The sequence below is a fragment of the Pan troglodytes genome, chromosome X, assembly GCF_028858775.2.
Source record: "Pan troglodytes isolate AG18354 chromosome X, NHGRI_mPanTro3-v2.0_pri, whole genome shotgun sequence".
NCBI classification, from domain to species: domain Eukaryota; kingdom Metazoa; phylum Chordata; class Mammalia; order Primates; family Hominidae; genus Pan; species Pan troglodytes.
In genome coordinates this window covers 107,854,089-107,880,365 of record NC_072421.2, presented here as the reverse complement: position 1 = coordinate 107,880,365, position 26,277 = coordinate 107,854,089, and the positions used below count along the sequence as shown (strand labels likewise).

General features: G+C 39.2%; 1 protein-coding gene across 4 annotated transcripts in view; it reads right to left on the bottom strand.

Moving 5' to 3' along the window:
- RTL9 (retrotransposon Gag like 9) overlaps positions 1-26,277 on the bottom strand; it is a 97,127-nt gene extending 70,850 nt beyond the window's left edge. For 2 of the 4 annotated variants that reach the window (XM_054676408.2, XM_016942939.4), the window contains exon 1: positions 26,122-26,277. The gene's annotated coding sequence lies outside the window, so the exon portion shown is untranslated. The remainder of the gene's footprint in view (positions 1-26,121) is intronic. The other 2 variants (XM_054676410.2, XM_054676409.2) reach the window with 2 other exon arrangements.

The following is a 26,277-nucleotide window of genomic DNA, read 5'->3' as shown; positions in this document are numbered from 1 at the left end:
ATATTTATATAGCACCTTCTATGTGCCAGACATTCTTTTAAGTGTTCTGTATGTATTAACTCATTTAACCCTCACAAAACCCTAAGAGGTAGGTAAGTACTTTTATTGTTTCTATTTGATAGATGGAGAAATGAAAGGATGCAAACGTTAAGTGATTTGCCTGAGGTCTCACAGCTAGTTGGTGGTGGAGCTGGGATTCAAATTCAGGCCATCTGGATCTAGAATGTTATGTTCTTCAATACAGTGCTACATCAGAACTGAATAGTCAACACTTGTTATTTTTCTATTATTCTGCTGGAACTATGATAGTCTTAGGCTTTCAAAGTGTCTTCTCTGCACAGACTTGGGCTACACTAGATGTGAGTGTGGGGAAAGTTGATTAGCAAATAAACCAAACAAAGGGAAGAGGCAACAGAATAAGAAAGAGGAGTGAATTCATAGCCACTCTGATTCCCCAGGAGTTTTGCACCTCTTTATTCTGCCCATTTCAGGAAGGGTATGCACCTCGCACCTAATATGAAAGATACTATGTCCAATGAGCTATGGTGGGGGGTTCGGGCAAATCCTTACAGAAAAGCTCTTATAGTGACTCAGCCAGCCACATTTGTCACCTTCTGGAGGATGGTGACCCAGTTCAGAGTGAGCCATGATACAGAATGGAGATGACTCACATTTTCCTCTGGATTCTTAGGAACAAATAGAGTATCTGCCTGGATTCCCTTGATCCTCAAGTTCCAGAAAATGGCTGGGTTCATTCATTCAAGTAAAAGTATTTATTAAGTTAAATGCAAAGGGATACAAAGCTGATAATAAAAACCATTTAGTGAGTTCTTATTATGTTATTATGTGCTAGGTTTTACATGTACTAAGTTATTTAATTCTTAAAATATCCCTGTGAGGTAGCTACTCTTATTATCATCCTCATTTTATAGATGAGGAAACTGAGGCTCAGGAAGATTGAGATCATGCAACAATTATGAGCAGAATCAAGATCCAAACCCAAATCTCTCAGATTTCAGTGCTTTTTTCAGTATAATATACTGACCCCAACAAATACTTAATGAGCCCATACTTAACACCAGGCACTATGGGGGAGAAAGTAATACAAGGTTTCTGCCCTCAAAACACTATAAACCAGCTTGGAAGACAAGACACAGACACAGCAAAAGTTAAGTAATGCTATAATAGTGCTATATAATAACACGTGTATATTACATATACAAGTAGGTTATATATATGATAACAATAAAACAATAGAAGAAATGATGATGTATAATATTTACTAACATTTGCAATGTGTCAGGTTCTGTTCTAAAGGTTTTACAAGTATCATCTTATTTATTTTGTTTTATACATGACGAAGCTGAAGCAAAGAAAGGCGAAGTAATTGGCTCAACATCACATAGCTTATAAGTGGCAGAGTAAGAACTCAAACCCAGGCAGTCTGCCTCCAGAGCCCATCCCTTTAGTTGCTATATTGTTTTGCCATGATAAGGATGGTGCTATCAAAGGGATATGGAAAAATGCTATGAGAGCTCAAAGGAGGATTAATTAATTCTATCTGGAACAGTCTGGAAAGAGTTCCCAGAAGAGGCAATAGTTGAGCAGGGTCTTAAAGGAGAGTAGGAATTTACTGGCGAGATAAGAAGAGCAAGGATGTTCTAAGCAGAAGGAACAGCTTGTGCATGAATTTCTGCAAAGGCTTGATTTATCTGAGGAATGTTGGAAAGTTCAGTATGACTGGAGTTTAGGGTATGTCAGGATTGTGAAGGGGTGGGGAGAAGCAGTAAAAGTGGAAGATGAAACTGGAGTGGTAGGCTGAGTAATAAGAAAGTGAGGACCTTATATACAGTAGAAGAATTCATAAAAATGAGCTCTAATATGATGTCTACTGTAAGATTCTGCCACTTTTTATTTACCCCTGATTTGGAAAAAGGCCCCTTTCCTCTCTCCAAGCTTGGGAAACAAATTTTGCTAAGCAAAGATAGGAGTTCTTGAAGGGAGGAGGGTGTGAAGTTTATACTCTTTGGAAAGGGGATGGGCCATGGTGGGAAAGAAGACTGGTGTGGGCAAGCCTCCTGGGAAGAAGACCCTCATATATTCAACTGAGAAAGGGACAGATAGCCTTCTCCAATCTACCATCAGGTTGGGTGCAATCTTAAGTAACTCATCTTGTATACACACACTCTGGGAAGAGGGGTGGTTCTGAGATGAGGAGGAAAAAGCTATTAGTTGGCTTTTTGCAAGAGTTTCTCATCCCAGACTTAGCTCCTTAGTCGTCTCTTCATCCATGGGTCTAGGGGAACCCTTTGATTCCACTCCCACTGCATCATGTAAAACTGAGTGAGTTCTACTGTACCTTATAGGCCATGGGCCACCAAAGAAGGTTTATAAGCAAGAGAGTATAGGAAGCTCAATACTGGGGCAGGTCGAAGCCTCAATTAGAGGGAGGAAGAAACGAATTAGAGGCAGGAAGCCTGGTCCAGCTGAGAAACGACATGGAATTTAATTAACACAGTGGCCCCGTGAGTGGAAATGGGGAGAAGGGCTTTGATTCAGGCAACCCTTCTGGGGTAGACTTGTAGGAATGAGTGACAAATTGAATGCAGAGGAAAGGGAAAGGAGAAAAAGAGAGGACTCTAAGAGATAACCCACTAATTTGCCAAACTAATGACCAGTGGGAGGCTTGTTTACAACTCATCTACTTTTAGCATGGCCTTCTAATGCAGGGAGACTGCCTTGGTTGTCAGACTGGGATGATATATCAAAACCAGCTATGAGTTACACCCTTCCTTCCTATTTCCTTTCTATTTTTCCTTTTAGTTTAACCCTCAAATCCATGGTTCTCCCCTTCATCCTTTTTAGTTTCTCTTCTGCTCTTTTAAGAAAGGGAATCAGAAAGTATTAAAGTGCCATTTTCACAAGCTTCATCCATGTCTCCCAGATCCTGGCTGCCTTTGTTTCTTATTGTTGGTGGTGGTGTTTGGGTTGCTGGGTTTTTTTTTTCCTGTACAATTGGAACGTTGCTTATTCACCTTCTGTTCAATAAAGTTCATCATGACCCATTGTGCTTTTTCTTCCCAGACTTGTATATAATTATCTTGTGTTTGTGTGTGGTTTGTTTCCTCTGTTTTTTTCCACAAGGCCTTCTGAATTTTCACTAAAGTATTGAAAAACAAAGAGAGAATTCTGACCAAAGCATAGGCCTGGAGTGAATAAAGAATTCTTAGGAAAGAATTTTTAAAAATACCATCAACAGCATAGATTCAGACTTGAATTAGATTAATCTGTCTAAAATGCAGCTGTTTAAATTTTTTAAAATTTTTATTTTAGATTCAGGGGGTACATGTACAGGTTTATTACAAGGGTGTACTGCATAATGCCGAGGTTTGGGCTTCTATTGATTCCATCACCCAGATAGTTTTTGGAGTCCTTAATGTCTATTGTTCTCATCTTTATGTCCATGTGTACCCAAGGTATAGCTCCCTCTTATAAGTGAGAATATGTGATTTTTTTTTTTGCATTAATTTGCTTAGGATAATGGCCTTCAGCTGCATCCATGTTCCCATAAAGGACATGATTTTGTTCATTTTTATGGTTGGGTAGTATTCCATGGTGTACGTGTACATTTTCTTTATCCGATCCACTATCAATGGGCACCTATGTTGATTCCATGTCTTTACTGTTGTGAATAGTGCTGCGATGAACATACAAGTGCAGGTGTCTTTTTGGTAGAATGATTTATTTTCCTTTGGATATATACCCAGTAAGAGGACTGCTGGATCAAATGGTATTTCTATTTTTAGATCTTTGAGAAATCTTTAACTGCTTTCCACAGGGGCTGAACTAACTTATATTGCCACCAACAATGTATACGCATTCCCTTTTCTCTGCAACCTCTTCAACATCTGCTGTTTTTGACGTTTTAATAATAGCCATTCTGACTGGTGTGAGATGGTATCTCACTGTGGTTTTGATTCACATTTCTATGATGATTAGTAATGATGAGCATTTTTTCATGTCTTTTGGCCACTTGTATGTCTTCTTTTGAAAAGCGTCTGTTCATGTCCTTTGCCCTCTTTTCAATGGGGTTGTTTTTTGCTTGTTGATTTCAGTTCCTTATAGATGCTGGATATTAGTCCTTTGTTGGATGCATAGTTTATGAATATTTTATCCAGTTCTGTAGAGTGCCTGTCGATATTTTCTTTTGCTGTGCAGAAGCTCTTTGGTTTAATTAGATCCCACCTGTCAATTTTTGGTTTTGTTGCAATTGCTTTTGATGACTCAGTCATAAATTCTTTGCCTAGGCTGATGTCCAAAGGATATTTCCCAGGTTTCCTTCTAGAGTTTTTATAGTTTGAAGTCTTACATTTAAGTCTTTAATCAATCTTGAGTTAATTTTTGTATATATGGTGATAGCCAGAGGTCCAGTTTCAATCTTCTGCATATGGCTAGCCAGTTATCCCAGCACCATTTATTGAATAGAAAGTCCTGTCCCCATTGCTTATTTTTTATCAACTTTGTCAAAGACTAGTTGGTTGTAGGTGTGTGGCTTTATTTCTGCATTCTCTATCGTGTTCCATTGGTCTATATGTCTTTTTCTGTACCAGCAACATGCTGTTTTGGTTCCTGTAGCCTTGTAGTATAGTTTGAAGTTGGGTAATGTGATGCCTCCAGCTTTGTTCTTTTGGCTTAGGTTTACTTTGACTATTTGGGCTCGTTTTAAATTCCATATGAATTTTAAAATCTTTTTTTAAATATGTGAAAAGTGACATTGGTTATTTGATAGGAATAGCGTTGAATCTGTAGATTGCTTTGAGCAGTATGGCCATTTTAACAATATTGATTCTTCTAATTAATGAGTGTGGAATGTTTTTCCATTTGTCTGTGTTGCCTCTGATTTCTCTCAGCAGTGTATGTTAATTCTCCCTGTAGAGATCTTTCACCTCTTTGGTTAGATGTATTCTTAGGTATTTAATTTTTTTGTATGGCTATTGTAAATTGGATTGCATTCTTGATTTGGCTCTCTGATTATATTGTTGTCCTACTACAAAATCTTTTATTGTCCCTTCAGGACAATGGAAGGAAGTTCAAGTTTCTAATCCTTTTGTGTTCTGTCCCTAACACAATTTTGCAACCTTAATTCCTACTACTGTCCTATGTGTAGCTACATTTTCCCATGTCTGTACCTTTATTCATACTATCTTTCTCACCCTGCCCCATTCCCATCTGTTGAAACACCACCTGTACCAGAATGCCTGGGAAATCTGATGGGGATAAGGAATCAGACCTGTGTTTCAAAGTCAGATTTACTGCTTATTGCCTGAGGGATCTTGGGCAAATCATTTCCTCTCACAGAGACTCAGTTTCCTCATCTGTAAATGAGGATTATAATAATCTCTTCCAAAAGTTGTAGCAAGAAATAAATTTTATGATATATATAGATACATCTACACAGCACTCATCAAATGGTAGATGCTCAATAAGTTATTAAATTGATATATTTAGGGGATTTGAAAAGACCACTCAAAGGCCATCCATGCATTTCAAATCACAAATCCCTGAATTTTAGTTCATCAGTATTGGGAAGTCTGTCTAAATGAAAAATGGTATTTTTTTGCTTCCCCATTTACCATTGCTTTCCTCATCCTTCAGGAGTATGTTTACATGTGCATGTGTATGTGTGTGTGAAAGAGGGTATGTATGTGTTAGAGAGGGTTGGGTATTTACTTTGGCAGCCACATTTCAGAATGAGTTGAAAAAACCAGACTTGTTTTTAAAATACGTAAAATCACATGCTTGGGAAGTTGAGTCACTTTAAAGAAGGCCCAGAGTGGATCCAGAAAAGAAAAATGGGACTGAGCAGAAAGCCATGAGAGGCTGCCATGTTCTCTAGTTCTGAAGTCACAACTTGTCATTTAGGGAAGAGTCTCTTAAAATGAAGGTAGCAGCCTAACAGAAGACTTCTGTGGCTTAGAATTTCAAAGAATATGAAAAGAATAACTGAAGGCAAGATTTTTTTTCGTTTTTCTCTGTCCCTCTTGGAGAAAGAACTAATATCAGATGAAAATCAGAATCTCACCAAACCATTTACTAAGAAAGTAGGCCAAGTAAAGACTCTCCTTGAAAGCTATAATAGAAATGGAAAACAATCAAGAATGGAGCACTAGAGAGCAATTGAAAGGTACACTGAAAAGCAGACGGGGGTGGTATGATAACAAGTATCATGAAAGAGCTAGCATGTTCTTAAAAAATCAGGGAAAGGTCTCCAAACTTTATTTGAGTAGTGAAAAAAATGGTGGGACCAGAGGGCCAGAGTGAGCAGGCCCCATGGAGAAGCTGTGCTTGCTGTTAGGAGAGGTTAATGTTTCACGAGACTGGCAGACGCAGCAGTGGGCAGCAGGGGTGGGGGGTGGACGGGTGTCCAGCAGGCGCCATTTCAGTGTCTTCTCCATGGAGAAGCTGTGCTTGCTGTTAGGAGAGGTTAATGTTTCACAAGACTGGAAGAGCCAGCAGTGGGCAGTGGGGGTCGAGGGTGGACGGGTGTACAGCAGGCGCCATTTCAGTGTCTCTAAGGACCATTCAAATTAAATTGGTGGCATGTGTCTTGGGCATTAAAGAATGAATAGGCTGATGAACGGAGATCTCTGTGGCAGGCAGTTAATTCCAGGTGGAAGAAACACTGATGCTGGAAAGTATAGGGTGTGCTCTGAAAACAAAGAATGGTAGTTTGGCAAAAGCTAAAGCTATATGGAGACAAGTAATGGGAAAGAAGCTGGAAAAGAAAGATAGGCAAACATATAAACATAGAGAGCTTCGAATGCCAGGATGAGGAGCTAGTACGTTACTCATTAGGCAAAAGGGAAACTTCAAGGATCTTTTGCCAAAAGCTGTGGTTTAGAGAGATGACTGGTAGCTATGTTTAGGATACTTTGGATATGGGGAGATTGGATGTGGAGTGGCTGCTTAGGAGGCTATTGCAACAGTCAAGGAGAGAGTAGATGAAGAACTGAACTAGGGTACTGCCCCAAGGGATGGAGTGGAGGGAGAAATGTGATTGAAAATAAACATCTATTAAAATAAGCAATTATTCAATGAACTTCCAGCATTAAGGACCTTCCCATACCCAAAGATAGGTTATGATGGAAATATTTCACATTTACAGCCCCAAAGCTGAGCCTTGTAGCCAAAAAAATGGGCAGAATAACGCAAGATTTATGTAAGATATCAAAATGAATGTCCACAAGGAAATCAGAATCTTGAAGAAAAGGACAAAAGATGAGAAGTTTTTGAGATGGAGGTAGATATTAAAATTCAAACTCCCTGTACAAATCAAAAATGTGTGCAGATGTATGGCTTATGCAATCTAGTGAAAACAGAAGTTATGATAGCAGCCCAAGGCCAAATAAAAAGTAATTTTTCAAACAAAAGCAAAAGAAATGTTCCACCAGTCCTGAGTAAGAAAATACTGTGCAGCACATGGACATGGGCGGGGATTAGTACATAATAGTTCGAGCCTTTTACAAGTTAATTAATAGTTTGATTGGAGTGCTTTTTATTATTAAAAGAAAAAAAGAAAGCCAAGAAATTCAGTGATTTACTGCAATGTTCTCTTAGTTCTCATACCATTCTTTCTATGTTGTGTAAGGGACAATGAAGTTCCTGGAAGACTGTAGGTATCAGTGTTTCGCTATTCTGGCCATTTCACGGAATTTTAAAGAGGTGGGATGGTGGGGTTTGCAGACAAATAGAAAGATATTAAGATTGTTGCTATTCCAAGTGACTAATGCGTATAGCTCTACTGGGCAGAAGTGAATTTTATTCTTAGTCCTGATCTCATGAAATGTCCTTGTGGGTAAAACACTCAACTAGTAGGATTCCAAGATTGGACTTGGGCAGTTATCTCCTGTAAGTATCTTCAAGGCTAGGGGAAAAGCTTGAGGGCCCTGTTCTCCTGGAGAGTTTATTGTTATTACTGTCTACTAGTGGCCCCACTCCACTTTCACCCACTGCCTACCACTACTGCAGTGCTGTAGTTAGTAGCACTAGAGCGGGAAGTGGTTTCCATGCCCCTAGGTGGGTCCAGCAGATTTGGCTATTGGTCCATGAAGTGCTCAAGGAAAGGCAAATGACCCAACGTCATACCGTCCCCACTCCCAGTGGTTTATAAACACATCCAACAGTTAACATTTATGGAGGGCTTACCCAGTGCCAGATACATTTGACTTGCCTCCTTCCCCACACTTCTGCAAGGCAGGTACTATGATCATATTCTAGATGATAGAACAGTCGCAGGGAGGTTTAAGTGATTTGTTCAAAGGCAAATAGCTAGCTAGTAATTGCCAGAGCCAGGATTTGAACCCACATCTGTCTAATTCTTTTCATTACACTTCACCTCCACTAAAAGAGTTTCTTTTTTGTTTTCTTCTGAGTGTTGGTGCTGCCTCATAGGGCAGAGCATGTTTTCAGTGCCCCAGATGATCATGGCACCATGGCTCTCTCCAAATCCTCTTGCAGAATTCTCTCTCATCTGAAGCCTCTAAGGTGTCATGTCAGCTACCTTGGGATGCTCCCTTAACTCACTTGGGCTAATAGAATAGAGCCATGGTGTCTCAGATTAAAGCCATCTGGTCCTGTGCATCAGCTCATGTTGACGCCTCACTCTGACATCCCTGTCTGGAGGCAGGCTAACTTCTGCTTGCAAACTACCAGCCAAGACCAGCTTCCTGGACATAAGGCCATTTCATTTTGCACTGGGCCCTGCAAATTACATAGCGATCCTGCTTCTAGTGATGAGAAACTCATTAGCTCAGGAGGCAGCCCATTCCTTCTTTGAATTGCTGTCTCTTAGCAAAGGCATCCTTATGGTGTAAAGAAATCTATTTATCTGCAGTTTTTTTCCCACTGGCTTCAGAGACAAAAAGATCTGGGAGAAAATGTCTGGTTCTGAAACCACCTTACCATGGTTTTAAAAGCAAGTCATTTAACCTTTCTGAATCTCAGTTTCCACATCACTAAAATGAGAATGTGACTACCTTCTTTGAAGGGTGTTCTGTTTTTTTAAGGACAGACAGGACATAGCATTATTGTATGTAGTCAATGAATGCTAACTATAACTGACATCAATATTAGCCCTACCATAAGCACATTGAATGCAAATGACAGAACATGGTTCAGAACACAGATTCTGATGTTTTATTTACCTCACTCAAAATGTCTTATACTTTTCCTTTTCTTCTTACTTTCCATGCTAAGAAAACTTGAAATCATTAGCCCACTTATGATTTCACCCTTAAAGTACTATAAATAGCATTCTAATTTAATTTTTAAAATAATAATTGTGAGTAGTAGCTGTAGTATTTTACCATCGGATTGCTCAGTGTTTTAAGTTCATGTAATATTTCCCCATCCCCGATTTCATTTGAAGTTTATAATAACTCTGTGAGGCAGGCAGGGCAGGCTCTAATTGATTGATTGATTGATTGATTGATTCATTCATTCATTCATTCATTCATCTATTCATCCAATATTTACTGAGCCCCTACTACGTTCTAGGCCCTGTACCAGTGGCTAGAGATACAATGATGAACATGGCAGATCTGGTTACCACCCTTTAGAGTTTGTATTCTAGGTTGTTTGCAGAGGAGGAAACTAGCCTCAATGTTTAAGTAATCTGCACAAAGTTGTGCAGTTAGTAGGGGTAGAGCTGAGACTAGAACTAAGGTTTCCTGTTGCTCATTCCAGTGTATATTCCACTTTCTCATTCCATCTCTTGTTCTCCTGCATCCAGCATCTTTCTTTCTTATATTTCCCACTCAACTCTAAAGAATCCTGAATTTGCTAGTAGATTATTCTGCCTAAATACCATTTTTAGTCTTGCAATTCCAGTTTTATTACATTTAATTCTCACTAGTCAGGCAGTTTAACATCAAGTCACCCTAGTGTCCCTGAGCTGTTTGCTAAGCTTGACTACTTGCTATATAACCTATCCAGTAACCCAGAAACAGGAGAACTAGGGGCCTGCATTACTTCACCCAGCCTTCTTGCTCTTTCCTGGGTTAGTTAGCCTTTCATTGGCCAGTCAGAAAACATATAATTTCCTTTAAAAAGGCTGAAGGGACTTCCAATTGCCCATGTATAATATCATATGCAGACACTCTCCCTGGCTTCTTAGGCCCTCCATAATCTTGCCCCACCCCTTCCCTTGAACCTTATCTCTTTACTCACCCACCCTCCACATATCCACCCCAAGCTCATTTCCTATCCTATGGTCTATTCATGCACCTTATCACTCTTCTTACCTCCATCCCACAAACATAGAAGCTGTCCTTTGCACCCTCCACCGAAAATAAATTCTATGCAGCCTAAGTCCTACTTCCTTTATGAAACCTTCTTTAACAGCTCTAGCTCTCAGTGATCTCACCAATGTCTTAATAGCCCTACTTCTAAGCTTTAAAGATTAATTGCCTAAGTACATGTTAAAGAGGACCTCATTTGACAGCCTTTCATTTGAAAAAGTCCTGGGGATTTTAATTGGTCTTATGCTCAATAGAAATCAATAGTGGTGATGCAGTCACAAATATATAAATAAATAGATAGCTGGGGGATCCAATCTCAGGCTGTACTAAAATAAATATATGTCCAGATTGAGAGAAATACTACTAGACTCATTAATTCACTCACTCATGCATTTAAAACATATTCATTTTTTTAATGTGCATATACCCTGGCCCAGAAATTCCATGTTTAGGAATCTATTCTACAGAAATATTTTGCAACATTGTTTGTCTATAGTAGGTTTCAAGATTTTCATTTTATCTGTGATGTTCTACAGTTTCACCCTGTTGCATCTACAGGGTATCAATTTGTCTTTATTCTGCTTAGAACTAGGTACATGGTTTTAATCTCAGGACTCATGTCCTGTTCAGTTTTAGAAAATTATCAGCTATTTCTCTTTGAATATTATCTCTTCCTATTTTTTTTCTGGAGCTTTATTAGATGAATGTGAAGTTTCTTGTTATATCATGTGTGTCTTCTATTTTCCCTTTCATATTTAGCATTTTTATAGTGCCATGCTATATTCTATGATTATCTCGGCTCTATTTGTTATTCCATTTGTTCTCTCTTCACTCATAACTTATTTGTAGTTTAAACTGTCATTTGACTTTTTAAATATTTCATTGGGGCTAGAACTAAAATCTTACAATGCTCATCACATATTTTCTATATTCTTCATTTCTGGCCTATTTATTTGGTGTACACACACCGAGGAAAGTTGTGCTCTTGCTTTATGTATTATGTTCCTTTTTTACATCTTGAAACCTTCAAACATACAACATTTTAAAGTTCTTTCATACATGAGGGCTATGAAAAGACGAGAAAAACCCAAAAAATAAAGTCCTTTCAGATTACTGTATTATCTGTAGTTTCTTGGGACATATTCTCCCATTTATTGTATATACCAACTAACTCATTCCAGTCAATTTCCTCATGTGCTTTATCATTTTTTTGCATGTGAGCTTATCTTCTGCAGGAACTGTTTTCTGTTAGAACCCTTCCGTAAGAATTGGACTCTGAGTTATGGAGGTGGGTCTACAGGCGGTTTTTCATTTGCCTCTGCTAGAGTTTCATTGTGTTCCTGCTCTGAGCCAGGTTTTATGTTAAGTTCTCACCCCAGGGTTTCTGCATTATGTGGGTACTGTGAATTTTGGTTTCATACTAGTGTGCAGCTCAGGTTTAAAGTTTTAAACTTCTTATGGGTGAGTTTATTTCCACCTCATCCTAAGGAAGATGACCTACATCCTGTTTGTAGAGAAGCAATATAGCACATTTACTTACAGGCATGGTCCTGGAGTCAGGATGCCTGAGTCTGAATTTTAGAGCTGCCACCTCCTAGCCGCGCAAGTTACTTAAACGTTTTACTCCCTACTTATAAAATGGGGTTTATAATAGTACCTAATATCATAGGGTTTCTGTGATAGTTAAATAAATAAATACATGTAAATCATGTAGAACAATGCTTGGCACATAGTAAGTACTAAATAAGATTTGTTATTATTGTACCCCTGACTATTTGGGAAATCTGCTTTTAAATAATAAATGGGGCAGCATCCTTCTACTCTTTGTTTTATGAGGGAAGCACAATTCTAACTCAATTCTAAGCCCTACAGAGGACTTATAATCTCATCCTTTAAGGAATATACCTGGTCCCATTTTTCCTGTGAGTGGTGAAATTTCAATTTATGCTCATTGCTGTGACTGTGAGTTTTCTCTTGTCTCTGGAATCTGACAGTTTTCCTTTCTTGCTTCTGGAGCTCAGCCATATATTTTTGGGCTTAAATTTGATCCAGTATGTCTCTGTGTTTTAAGTTGTGTTGCTTTTAACAGTGAAAATATTAGATAAACTAGCTAATAATAGAGGCTTGTTAAATAAATTATGGTAAATTCATCAAATGAAATACAATGCAGCCATAAAACATAATGAAGTAGGGCTGTATACTTACATTGGCTGATATAGAAAGACAGGTGTGTTGTTAAGTTAAAAAAAAAAAGCAAGGAGCAGAGAAATATGTGAGTCTACATTTTATGTACACAAACTTAAGCCTTTATGTGCATAAAAAGATACTGGAAGGATGCACAACAAAAACCATTACCACTGTTACTTCCAGCACGGATGTGAAGAACGGTGCCACTTTTACTACTTTTTTCTTTTCATTTTAATTTTTAAAAAATAATGTGTAGGCATTTCTTTTAAAATCAAATAATTTGAAAGAAATAAAAAGCAAATATCCTCCTTCCTTGATTTTATATCCTCCTCACAAAGCAAAAAAGATAACCAATACTCACCAAACATCTACTTGGCCAGGAGTTGAGAAAACAATAATGAATAGGCTTCATTCCCAATCATAAGAAGCCCAAGATCTAAACACAGAGTGTTGCAAGAAATGTTCTCAAAGAGGTGGGGGAATAGCTAACTTTCTCAGAGGGAGTGATATCTAGGAATGCACCACATTGTCCTAGGAGCTGGGACCTTAACAATGGGGAGTACACCAAGTACACAAGGTAGTTGAAGGCATTGGTAACAGTAAAGGATCTAGTAGGATATTGAGAGCATATTCAACAGGGAAGTGAGTGGAGTTTAATGAACGGACTGTTTATAACAGTGTGAGCATTGTTAAGGGAAAGCAAAAAGGATGGTGAAGCACCCCAGGGAGCACTTACCACCCTGAGACCTGAAAAGCCAAGGGGAGAAAGCAGTTAACCAGAACCTAGACAGAGTAGCCATAGCTTTAGAAGATGACTGCCAAAAAAAAGTCTGTGGCTCACAGCAGATCCTTCTAACAGGATTCAGCCAAGCTGCACCCACTCCATAAAGAGGGAGCCAGGAGAATAAATACCCAGACTTTAACCTGTCTCTGATCTCCAGTCCCCTGTTAGTGCCTTACATTGGCCATATCCAAGAAGAATTCAGAGGACAAGGAAGCCAATTCATATGGTTACCAGAGGCTGGGAAGGTAGTGGGGGGCTGGGGGGAGTTGGGGATGGTCAATGGGTACAAAAAATAGAATGAATAAGATCTGCTATTTGATAGCACAACAGGGTGACTATAGCCAGTGATAACTGTACATTTAAAAATAATTTAAGGACTGTAATTGGATTGTTTGAGACTCAGTGAGTAAATGCTTGAGGGTATGGATACCCTATTCTTCATGATGTGTTTATTTCACATTGCATGCCTGTATCAGAACATCTCATGTACCCCAAAAATGTATACACCTACTATGTACCCACAATAACTAAAAATATGTTTTTAAATGCAGTCTATAAAGGTCAGTCTCGGGGGGTACACAAAGAGGATGAAGAAGGGTGAAAACTGGATCTTTAGGGGCTAACGGGAACTCTCCGTATGTTCCTCTCAATTTTGCTGTTAACCTAAAACTGCTCTAAAAAATAGTCTATTTTTAAAAGTGGATCTTGAGGGGCAAGTAGAGAATATTCCACAAAGGCATTTTATACAGACAGAGCCATATTGGCAAACGAATAATAGCAAGGAATCTTAAGGGGTATTTGAGATGCAGGCACTACCTTAGTTTGATTAAATTGTCAGGCCTATGGGGAGGACAAAAGTGAATTGATAGAGTGCAGAAGATGTGAAAAGAGTATCAACAAACTGTACGAGGTCCAATTTTTTACATTTGCAAGCTGCCTGCCCATAGTCCAAAACTGGCCTGAAAATATTTTTTGTTTGATTATGGATGTGTTATATGTGAGTTTGAATGTGAACATCTTAGCCATGTGGACTCCACAGGTCCCACCACTTGCCGTTGTCTCACATCTGATCCACTTCACTTTTTTAAATTACCAGCTTGCCCCGATGGCATTTGAGGAAGAAACCCACATTACAGCATGTAGGTAAAGCCTACAGGTTTGGAAACCATGTCAAATTAGGAAAAGTTAAGAAAATTAAGTAATTAACTTTAGAAAAGAGATGACTTAGAATATGATAGTTTCCTCAGGCTAACCAAAAGCTAACATAAAGAAGAGAGAATAGGCCGGGCGCAGTGGCTCACGCTTGTAATCCCAGCACTTTGGGAGGCCTAGGCGGGTGGATCACATGAGGTCAGGAGTTTGTGACCAGCCTGGCCAACATGGTGAAACCATGTCTCTACTAAAAATACAAAAATTAGCTGGGCATGGTGGCAGGTGCCTGTAATCCTAGCTACTGGGGAGGCTGAAGCAGGACAATTGCTTGAACCTGGGAGTGGAAGTTTTCAGTGAACCAATATTGTGCCATTGCACTCCAGCCTGGGTGACAAGAGTGATACTCTGTCTTTAAAAAATAATAATAAATAAAAATTTAAAAATTTTAAAAAGAGAGAGACAGAATAGATTCATTTTATGTTGTCCCTTCATCCATTTCACAAGTTACCTGTTGTATGTCCTCTATGTACCAGGTCCTGACAGAACTGCTCCAAACAGTGGAATTAGGGCTAAAGGGTAGGTGTTTCAGGAAGGCAGATTCAGACTCAATATAGTGGTTTCTTCCTCATTTTGGGTCTCAGATTCCTTTCAATCTGATCAAAGATATGGGCCTGCTCTGCTAAAAGATATACATGTACACACGCACACAAGTGTCAACATGCACTTTCAGGAGATTCATAGACCCAGTGAAACCCATACATGGACTCCAGACTAAGAATCTCTGGAGAATACAGTAGCCATACTGATACAACTGTAGCTATTAAAAAGAATGAGGTAGAATAAAGTGAGAAAAAAAGAAATATAAAAAATAGTGTGTACAGTTTAAAAATGAATTATATACATGGAGATATGTGTGTATAATATACATGCTATCTCTAAAAAATTCACAATAAACTAGTTAGAGTGTTTGCCTCCAGGAAGGGATCTTGGTGGCTGGGGGCAGAGGGAGACTCTAGCTTTTACCTTGAGTGTGATGACATGCCCCAGGCTGATGTTAGCAGAGGAGCGACATCATCTAACTTCTGTTTCTAAAAAAATTGTGCTATAATTCCAGTTTAGAAATGTGGGTGGCTTGGAATAAGTTGGTAGCAGTGGGAGTGGTAGAATATACTTTTCACTACTTGCTCTTTGAACATTTGGCACTTTGTATCGTGTACACCTAATACCTATTCAAAAAATGTTATGTATCAGAAAAGGACCCTTGGCAAAAATCTTTCTTTTTCTTTTTTTCTTTTTTTCTTTTACTGAGACAGAATCTTGCTCTGTCGCCCAGGCTGTAGTGCAGTGGTGCCATCTCTGCTCACTGCAACCTCCACCCCCCGAGTTCAAGCAATTCTCCTGTCTCAGCCTACCGAGTAGCTGGGACCACAGGAGCGTGCCACCACACCCTGTTAATTTTTTCTATTTTTAGTAGAGACGGGGTTTCACTGTGTTAGCCAGGATGGTCTCAATTCCCTGACTTCCTGATCTGCCCACCTCAGCCTCCCAAATGCTGGGATTACAGGCGTGAGCCACCACACACAGCCGCAAAGATCTTTCTAGGAGTTAAATAGCTTCAATAATGGAGCACTTTGCTTAAGAATCTATGGAACTTCCTGGAAGTCCTCATGTAAAGACTAAACTCACTACCAGACATGCAGTGTCACAGAGTTTGGCACTGGGTGGGGGATTGCTGCAGATGATGAAGGATATCTGTGTCCATCTGAAGATGGCAGGAATCTTGGAATTCCTATTGCACTTGGAATCATTCTTTATTATAATAATTTGAAATGTATTGAGCACCTATTATGTGCCAGCTACCACATTACACACTAGGGATACAGCAGCAACAAAATAAAATCCCTGCCTTCCTGAAGCTTATATTCTAGTGGTGAAGATAGACAGTAAACAAACAAATCAATATTAATATATCAGAAAATGACAAGTACTATGGAAAAAAATTAAGCAGAGTAAAGTTGTAGGAAGCATGCAGAGAGTGGCAATTTTTAAATAAGATGGTAAAGAAAGTATCACTGATAAAGTGTCATTTGCACAGAGATTTGACAGAAGCAAGTGAATAAGCATGATGCTCTATGAGGAAGAAACATCCTAGTTAGAGAGAAAAGCAATGGACCTCTGGGAGTTTTCTTGGTATGTCTGAGAAACAGCAAGTAAGCCATATGGCTGATCTCAGTAATCAAAGAGGAGAGTGACAGGGCATGAGGTCAGAGAGGTAATGGGAATGAAGGTAGCTCATGTAGAATCTTGTAGGTCACTCTAAAGACTTTGGCTTTTATTGTGAACAATATAAAAGGCCACGGACGGTTTTGAGCAGGAGCATGACATGATCTGATTTACATGTTTAATGGATTATGTAATGATCCAAGTAAGAAATGATGCTGGCTTGGATTAAGGTTATAGCAGTAGAGAAGTGTTCAGATTCTAAATATACTTTTAGGCCAGGTGCAGTGGCTCACACCTGTAATCCCAACAATTTGAGAGGCCATGGTGGGAAAATAACTTTAGGCCAGAAGTTCAAGACCAGCCTGGGCAACAAAGCAAGACGTCTGTTTCTACAAAATAATAATAATAATAATAATAATAATAATTAGCCAGCACTGTGGTGAGTACCTGTAGTTCCAACTACTGGGAAATCTGAGGTGGGAGGATCCCTTGAGCCCAGGAGTCTGAAGTTATAGTGAGCTATGATTGTGCCACTCCATTCCAGCCTGGGTGACAGTGTGAGACGCCGTTTCTAAACAAATAAATTTTTAACTATTCAGCTGAAAGTATTGCTGATAGATAGGATCTGGAGTGTGAGAGAAAAAGGGAGTCAAGTCAGACTCCAAGGCTTTGGCCTAAATAACCAGAAGAATGGATAAAGAAGGCTGTGGGAGAAGCAGGTATAAGGAAAATAGTCACTTTGACCTTGGATAATTTCAAGTTGAGATGCCAATCAGACAACCTAGTTATCATGAAAATGAAGACATACCTGTAAAGGATATTAAGAAATAGTAGCTAGTGAAGTAGAAAGAGCCAAGAATTACATGGTGTCCTGGAAGCCAAGTGGAAGAAAAAAGTGTTTCAAGGAGAGAGTGATAAACTGTGTCAAATGCCGCTGTTGGGCGAAAAAAAAGGAGAACAGTAAAATGACCATTGAATTTAATACTGAGGAGATATTGTTGACCTTGATATGAATCATTTTGGTGGAGTGATGATGGCAAAAGCCTGACTGGAGAGGATTCAAGAGAAAATGAGAGGAGAGAAATTGGAACTAATGAGCAGAGACAACTCATTCCAGAATTTTTGCTCTGAGGAGGAGAGAAATGGGGCTATGGCTTGGGTGAAGAGAACAGATTTTTTAAACATTGAAGATGTTGTTCAATGAAAGAAAAATTGATGCCATGAGGGAAGAGTGAATGACTTGAGTAATGACCTTGATTAGGCAAAAAGAAATAAAATTTAGTGCATAAGTAGAGGAGTCAGCATTCAGTGGAATCCCAGACGGTTCGCTCACAGTGACAAGAGGGAAGGCAGAGTGTGTGGATACAAATACAAATAGATTGGTGGGAGTTCTTTTCTGACAACTTCTATTTTCTCAGTGAAATAGGAAACAAGGTAGCAGCTGAAAGGGAAAATGTAGAAACAAGTGTCGGAAGTTTGAGGAAAGGAAAGATGTAAAAAAGCCACCCAGGAGCATTCAAGAATGAATGGATGAAATGAATGTAGTGAAGTTAGCAGATAGTACTAAGGGCCCATTTGAAGTTAGTGGTCCTGAATCTAAAGCGAGACTGGTTAGCACGGTTATAAGCTTTTATCCAATCTCATTCGGCTGCTGGGGCAGGTTGGGAATAAAGAGAGTAGGATTTAACAACGATTGGATGTCTGTTATTCAAATCACATGAAAGCAGAGAGAGCCTAGGGAATCTAGGGTGTGTGCTAAACAGTGACTTTAAGGATGGTTATAGAATCTAAGCTGAGCAAAGAAGAAAATGGAGACACTAGGGGGCTGAGGGACAGTACTCTATAGTTTAGCACATAATTGTTCTCCTAACTTTTATCATGTAAAGGCTGAAAAGTGTCCATTCTTGTTAGCAAGTCACTAGTCACTTTGGAGTAGTGTTCTCATAATTGCATTTTTCAGAACCACTAGTCCCTCACCACCATCTCTGTGAGTGAGGTCACAAAAATTTTCAAATCCGGTATACCCCATTAGTTTTTGGAGATTCACATTACGTGTTGACCTATTAAGGACTCTGAATATTCTCGCAGCCAGGAAACCACATTTGACTAATCCATGGTTTGTAACATTGCTTGTTCATGGAGCTCTTTATGTAATACTATCAACATCAATCCTCAGAAACTAGTACTCCATGGAATACATTTTGAGAAATGCTAGCTTAGGAATCATGTTGGGGATTGGAAGCTGACTTTTAGGACAAAACCTTTGTTGGGCCAGAGTCATAGCAGCTTTTCTCCAAGACAATATGCATGGCAGGAACCAACACATGTCCTCCCCGGGCCATCTCTCTATTCTGCAGCTGAGCCAGTCTGCAGAGATTTCGGTTCTATCTAGTTCCCCTAAAGCCAAATAAACCTAATATTGTCAATACAGCTAATTCCCTAGTTTTCATTCAGCTGAAGTTTCCTGATGTTATATTTTCAATAATTCAAGAGATAGTATTGTCACAATGCACTGGAAGCAGCATGCATATTTACTAACCACTTCCTTGTGTCAGGCACTATGCTTGGCACTTTGCATAGATCACCTCACTCACTCTTTGCAATAATATTGTGAGAAGGTATATATTATTAGAAAACACCCAGAAAGATCATGAGCAACCAGTTTTCTTCAGAAACTTGTTGCCTGGAAGAAGGAAAATAGGTTTAGTCTGTAACAAGCAATGTGTTTTGCACAAACAGATTTGAAGCCCTAGGAACACTGATAGAATCAGAATGTTGGAGCCAAAAGGAACCTTAGAGATCAGTTTAAGATATTAGAGAGAGGTTATTGCATTCTCCCCAAAAGTTATTATGTAAATTGTCTCAGGAGAGCAGGATTAAGAAATCTTGCCATAACTGCCTTTGCTTTCATTTAAATTAAGCCATATGAAATGATATTGTCACATGAACTAAAGCATATAGATCATGCTACAAGAATGCAATAAGGTAAGTGATTATTGACTGGAATCGTAAATGAACATTTGGAGTTTATTCTGTATTTCAACGTCATGGAAGCCTGATTTTACCAGAAGGCAATGGTTCTCAAACTTGAATATGTATCAGAATTATTCCAGAATCTTGTTTTAAAATACAGGCTCCTGACCCTATCTTCAGATATACTAACTGAGTAAGTCTGCTATAAGGACCAGGAAACTGACATTTTAAACTAGCTCCCCAGGTGTCACTCAGTGGACCACCACAATAGGCGGCCCACAAACTGACCACAATCTGAGAAAGACATCCCTGGGAATATTCTATTCATAATTAAGGTGTGAGCAGGCCAGTGTCAACTGGTCAGCTAGGGCAATTGCCCTGCAAAGACACTGATGTAGAGGTACAGGAAGTCCCTACTGTTTCTAGATTCCCATTTTCCTACAGAATCCTTGTCTTAATGTGATAATGAACTCCTAGAGACATCTTCCTTGTGACCTGATGCAGGGAGCTGAGGCTCAGGAACAAATATAGTTGGCACTACAGGGAATATTTCTGGATATAATATTAAGGTACACAAAAATTCCCCCTGTAAGCTCTTGGATTATTAGACATTCTTCGGTAGACTTAGAATATTATGCTATCCCATTATATTATGGTCACATATATAGTAAAGAAATTAGTATGGCTGGTAGGCTGTGGGATGCTTATACTCTAAATGGACCTTGGTCCTATTCAGGATCCATTCATCAGCTTCACAGGTTCCAAAACTCAATTTTGTCCATTTTAGCCAGGGATTGATCAGGCTCTAGGGGACAAATTTCACACAACCTAAACTTATAAGGCAATAATTTGGAAGCCAAAATGTCAATTTATTAATTCATCTTGATAAATCCCAGTAGGAAATCTACTTAGGAAACCAAATAAAGACAAAAGGCTGTTTGTTTGGTGGGAGCAGCCTGCTTTAGTTAGTGGAAAGAGCCAGAGTTTTGGAGTCAGATAGGCTAGGGTCCCAGCTAGGCTATACATAGTGGGTTGAATTGTGTCACCGCCCCCAAAAGTTACATCCAACTGGAACTGCAAAATGTGAACTTATTTAGAATATGACTCTTTGCTGATGTATGTAAGATAAGGATTTCTACATGAGATCATCCTGGATTAGGGTGGGCTGTAAATCCAATGATAAGTGTCCTTATAAGTGACAGGGCACAGAGACAAGGGAGAAGCCCATCTGAAGACAGAGGCAGGGATTGGAATGATGCTACCACAAGCCAAGCAACACCTGGAACCGCTAGGAAGAGGCAAGGAACAGAATCTCCCCTAGAGCCTTTGTAGGGAGCATGGCCCTGCCAACACCTTGATTTTGAACTTCTGGCCTCCAGAACTGTGAAAGTATAAATATCTGCTGTTTTAAGCCACCAAGTTTGTGGCAATTTGTTATGGTAGTCACAGAAAACTAATATACCACTCATTCCGTTTTATGGGCTTAAGTCACATAACCTCTCTGAGCCTCAGTTCCGTCATTTGAAAATGGAACTAATAATAGAATTCTATGATATCATAGAGTTGCCTTGAGGATTAAATAAGATAATTTATGTAAAGTGTTTGACTCTGTAGGCACTTGTTATATGGTGACTGTTATTACTGGTGAGTGAAGAGATAGTATATGGTGTGGGATGATCTGAAAAGATGGAGTCATGTAGTTTATTCAGTCTGATGCATCCATGCATCACCCTATCAGAAAGTCAATAAATGTGTCAGTAGGCCAGGGCACAGAGTAATAAAAGCAACTTCTCTTTCTAATTATTTTTATTTTTCTTTCTATAATGGTCAAATAACTTGTTTGTACATGTCACAATATCATGAACCCCGTCTTAGTTATATGGACTTTCCCAGCCATAGCATTTCCAAGGCTACAGTTGTGTTTTCCACTGATTACATTTTAGAGCATTACTCCTTAATGACATATAGGGAGGTCCCTTATCTATCAGTAAATACTTTTCTGTGGGCAGCCAATCTCATTTCTACAGTGGGAAATTTCTTTTGTCAGCTTAAGCCCCTGAGAATGGCATGTTTCTACCCTATCAGTTGACCTTAATTCTAGAGTTGGTGGCCCTATTCCCTCTCACTCTGTAGCCCTCTGTCCATTTTTCAAAACTCCACAAATTCACAGTGCTGTGTCTACTTTCTCACCCACCTGTTTGTAAAGAGAAAATTCCTTAGCTTCTGCATCTGACACTCCATTCCCACCCATATAGCCCCAACTAGTGTTACCTCTGGAAGGCCAAGGAGATCATGCCCTATTCATCTTTGTAGGTACTGCCTAGTGTGCTGCATGGCATATGGTAAATATTTGTTGAGGTGACAAAAAACAATAGATAAATCTTGGCTCTGGAGTTGGGCAGACCTGAGTTGAAATGCTAGCTTCCTTTTCTGCTGGTTGTGGGGCCTTGAGCAAATTACTTCAGCTTTTGGTACTTCAGTTCCTTCATCTATAAAATTATGATAGTATATATCACTTAGGTGTTTTATAAGAATTAAATGAATTAATATATATAAATCCCCCAGCACAATACCACATACGTAGTGAATGTTTGGTAAATGTTAGCAATGTGTGGAAGACTATATAAAATAATGAATGAGTGAAAGTGCATTTTCAATAGGAAGTCATATAACTACAGGATATCTTTAGTGCCTGTAAGAGATCCAAGGAAGTATGAAAGAACAGTCAGTAAGAACTGGTAAATACTTCATTTATCATATTTCCTACCATGTGATTCTTACCATTAGGAGTACATGAAAGCTGAAGTTTTTCAGAACAAACCATTCACATTGAATGCATGGAAGGAAAATATCATCTCATATCATAAGAGTAACAGTCGCCCAGCTTCTGGGAGTACTTCAGAATATGATTAAGTGTTGAAAAGCGTAGAGTTGTCAATAGAAGCTATTGCTAGCAGTTGTTTCAAATTAATTAAAAATACTGATTTCAGCGTTCTGGTTTTAGTACAGAGTATTTGAGTTATTATTGTTATTAGAGGGAGTCTGAGTCAGGAGGGTTAAATAGACAAATGACAACATTAAAGGAAGTCAGATGAAATTTCACACATTGGGAGAACTGCACAGGCAATGAAAGCAACTTTTACTTTATATAACAAGCTTAAGTTTTAGTGTAGGGATGAGGGGAAAAAGAAGGAAGGAGAGTTGATATGCTGCAAACCCATCCAAAGCTAGATTTTGTTCAGGATTCTGCACCATCAATGGCTCTGTTATATATATTTTTTTTATTCCACAGCTTTCCAATCTCCCACTGATGCATTCATTCAGTAAAATAAATCATGTGCCTACTATATGCCAGGTACTATTCTAGATGTTGGAGATACAGCAGTAAACAAAAGTCCTTGCCCTCCTGGAATTTACATTCTAGCAGGGGTCAGTACACTATGGCCCATTAGCTAAATCTAGCCCGCTCCCTGTTTTGGTAAATACAGTTTTATTGGAACACAGCCATGCTCATCTATGGCAGCTTTTGTATAACAATGATAGAAGTAGGTAGTTGTGTTAAAGATTACGTGGCTCACAAAGCCTAAAATATTTATTATCTGGACCTTTACAGAAAAAGTTTTCCAGCTCCTGTTCTAGCAGAAGGAGATAGATGATAAACAAATAAATAGATAAACATATAACATCTGGTAGTATTCAAAGTATAAAGAAATAAAACATGGAAGGCAGATAGAGAATGGCGAGAAGGCGCTTGCAATACTAAATATGGTAGTCAGAGAAGATTTTACCAAGTGGGATATTTGATCCATCACCTGAAGGACAGGAGTATGTCAATATCTGGGTTGCATACAGCATTATGGGCCATTATAAGGGGTTTTGTTGTTACTGAGTGTCAGATGGGAAGCCATTGGAGGAGTTTTGAGCAGAGGAGTGACATGATCTGACATTCACATAATAAAATTATCCTGGTTCCAAAAAACAGTGAGAGAATAATAGGCTTGAGTGATGGTGGCAAGAACAGAAGCAAGAACAGTTGAGAGGCTAGTGCAATATAATCCAGGAAGCAGATCATTGTGACATAAACCAGGATAGTAGCAATGAAAAAGTGGTCAGATTCTAGATATATTCTGAAGGTAGAACCAATAAGATTTGCTGATCAAATAAATGTAGGATATGAAAGAGGGAAAAATCAAGATTGATTCCTAGGTCTTCCGCCTGAGCAACCGGAAGAATGAAATTGGTATTTAGGGAGACGGGGAAGACTGTGAGGAGCAAGTTTTGTGAGTGCAGCAGGTTTTGTTGGGGGTTGTGGGCAGGGGCAGTTTTGAACATGGTAAGTTGGAGATACCTATTAGGCATGCAAGTTGATATGTCCAGCAGGCATAAATTGGGCATAAAAGTATGGAGATACAAATTTGTGACTCATCAGCAAATAGATAGTATATTAAGCCACGAAGATCGGAGCATCACTAAGAAGATAAAGGACAGAAGAGATCTTAGGCTTCAAGCCTTCCTCTACCTTTCAACTCCAGAAGTCAGTCCATGACAAAATCCTATCAATTCTTCCTGTATAATGTCTCTCAATTCACCATTTTCCTTCCATTCCCACTGCTACCATTGTAGTCCAGGATCTCACCTTGTCTTACTTGGCTTTTACAATAGCCTCCTAACTGGTTTCCTTGCCTCCAAATGTCAACTTGAAACTCATCATCTCATTTGTCCTTCCCCTCCAAAAAAATCTTTCTACTTCTCCTGGGCTCTCTATCTTAAAGAATGGCATCACTATTCATAAGCATTTGCTTAAACTTGAAAATTTGAAATCCTCCTTGTCACCTCCCTTTCTTCTACTCTCCATTATGCAATTCTATTACCAAACCCTGACATTTTTACCTCCAAAATATAACTCAATTCTGTCCACCATTCTCTGTCTCTATTACTATCAATCTAGTTCAAGATAACATCACCTCCCACCTGGACGATGGTAATAGCCTCTTGACTACTCTTCTTCCCTCTAGTTAATCTCCCATATGAAAACCAGTGGAATCTTTCTAAAACAGTGCTATGCATATTTTGCCTACCTATTCTGTAGGTCCACAGAATAAAATTCAAAAGCCCTTCATCATTTGCCCATAACTTTTCTTTCCAATGGTATCTACTATGGCTTCTCTGGAAATTCCCCTCATTTCATCCCTGTGGGCTTGTCAGTGGTCTTTAGACCCACCATGACCACAGTGTGCCCCCAATACCTAGTGCAGACCTTCCCAAACATATTACAAGTGTCTGAGGCTATGAGATTTCTCCTCTGTCCTCAACTGAGCCCAGAGACAGTGCTGTTGAAACTCCTAGAATGCTTGCCTCTAGATGTCAAACTGCTTCCTCCATTCAGCCTAGTGTGCTTTACAAATACTATGCTTTTCTCTGCATGCCATGACACAATAAAGGTTGTGAAGGACTGCTTTAATGCACACCATTCCCAGAGTTTGGAAAGTGCTGCTCCATTCTCTTCTCTAAGTTCTAAGTACCCTTCTATGCCAAGTTCAAGTCTCACCTTTCTGATAAAGCAGTCTTTGATGCTACATATCCAACCTCAAAATTCTTGTATGATGTGACCAGACCACTCATTTGGCACTTAGTATATGTGCTGCTATTTAACTTTTTATGGTGAGACCTTATCTCTCTGTGTTGTCTGTTGCTTAAGAGCAACAATTTTTATACCGACTTTTGCACCCAGGGCCTTACCATACAGTAAGACACTCAGTATATTTTTACAATATTAATGAATAAATTAATTAATGAATAGATAGTTAAATTCCATCAGATGGTGCAATGGACAAGAACATTAGATTCAGAATCAGAGAATCTGGATTCTAGTGCACTTTGCCACTAGATGGTTGTGTGAGACTTCAGGAAAGTTGCTTGCCTTAGTTGCCTCATTCACAAAATAGGAACAATACTTCCCATTGTGACTTCCCAAGTTGAGATGGGATAATTTATGGAAAAAATATTTGGCAGATGAAAAGAGCATGTCGTTCATGAGTAATGCCAAAAGAGGCAGTGTGGAAGATAAAGAATGAGCTCAAAGAAGCTGCAGAAAACATTAGAGGGTTCATGGGTGAAAAAAAAGCCAAAGGGGTAAGGGAAATTTGCTAGCAAAGTAGACTTGCCCAGGAGTGATTGAGAAAGGATGATAAACACAGAAGAAAGAAAAATCAAGTTTCTGTTGCGAAGCAGTATAACACAGCCACTAGATCCAGACTGCCTAGGTTCAAAGCCTGGCTCTGGCACTTAACCAGCCATGTGACCTTGAACAAGTTATTTAACATCTCTGAACTTCAGTTTACTCATATGTATTATGGGGGCAATAATAATGCCTATTTCCAGGGAAGTGTTATAAGATGTAAAGGAGTTAATACTTATAAAGTACTTAGAGCAGTGCAGACCAGTGCCTAGCATATAGAGCGTTATAGAAGAACGTGTTAGATAAAATAATAATCTTCTCCTTACCAGGCAATACTCCAGTCCTCATGGCTGGCACTTTCTCCTGGGACCTGGAGCAGGGCTCACGAAAGTTCTGACTTGCTCTCCAGTGGGCACGTCTCCTTTCCACATTCCAGAGCCCAGTCCTCTGAGCTTAGCCTATCTCACTGCTCAAAGGACACT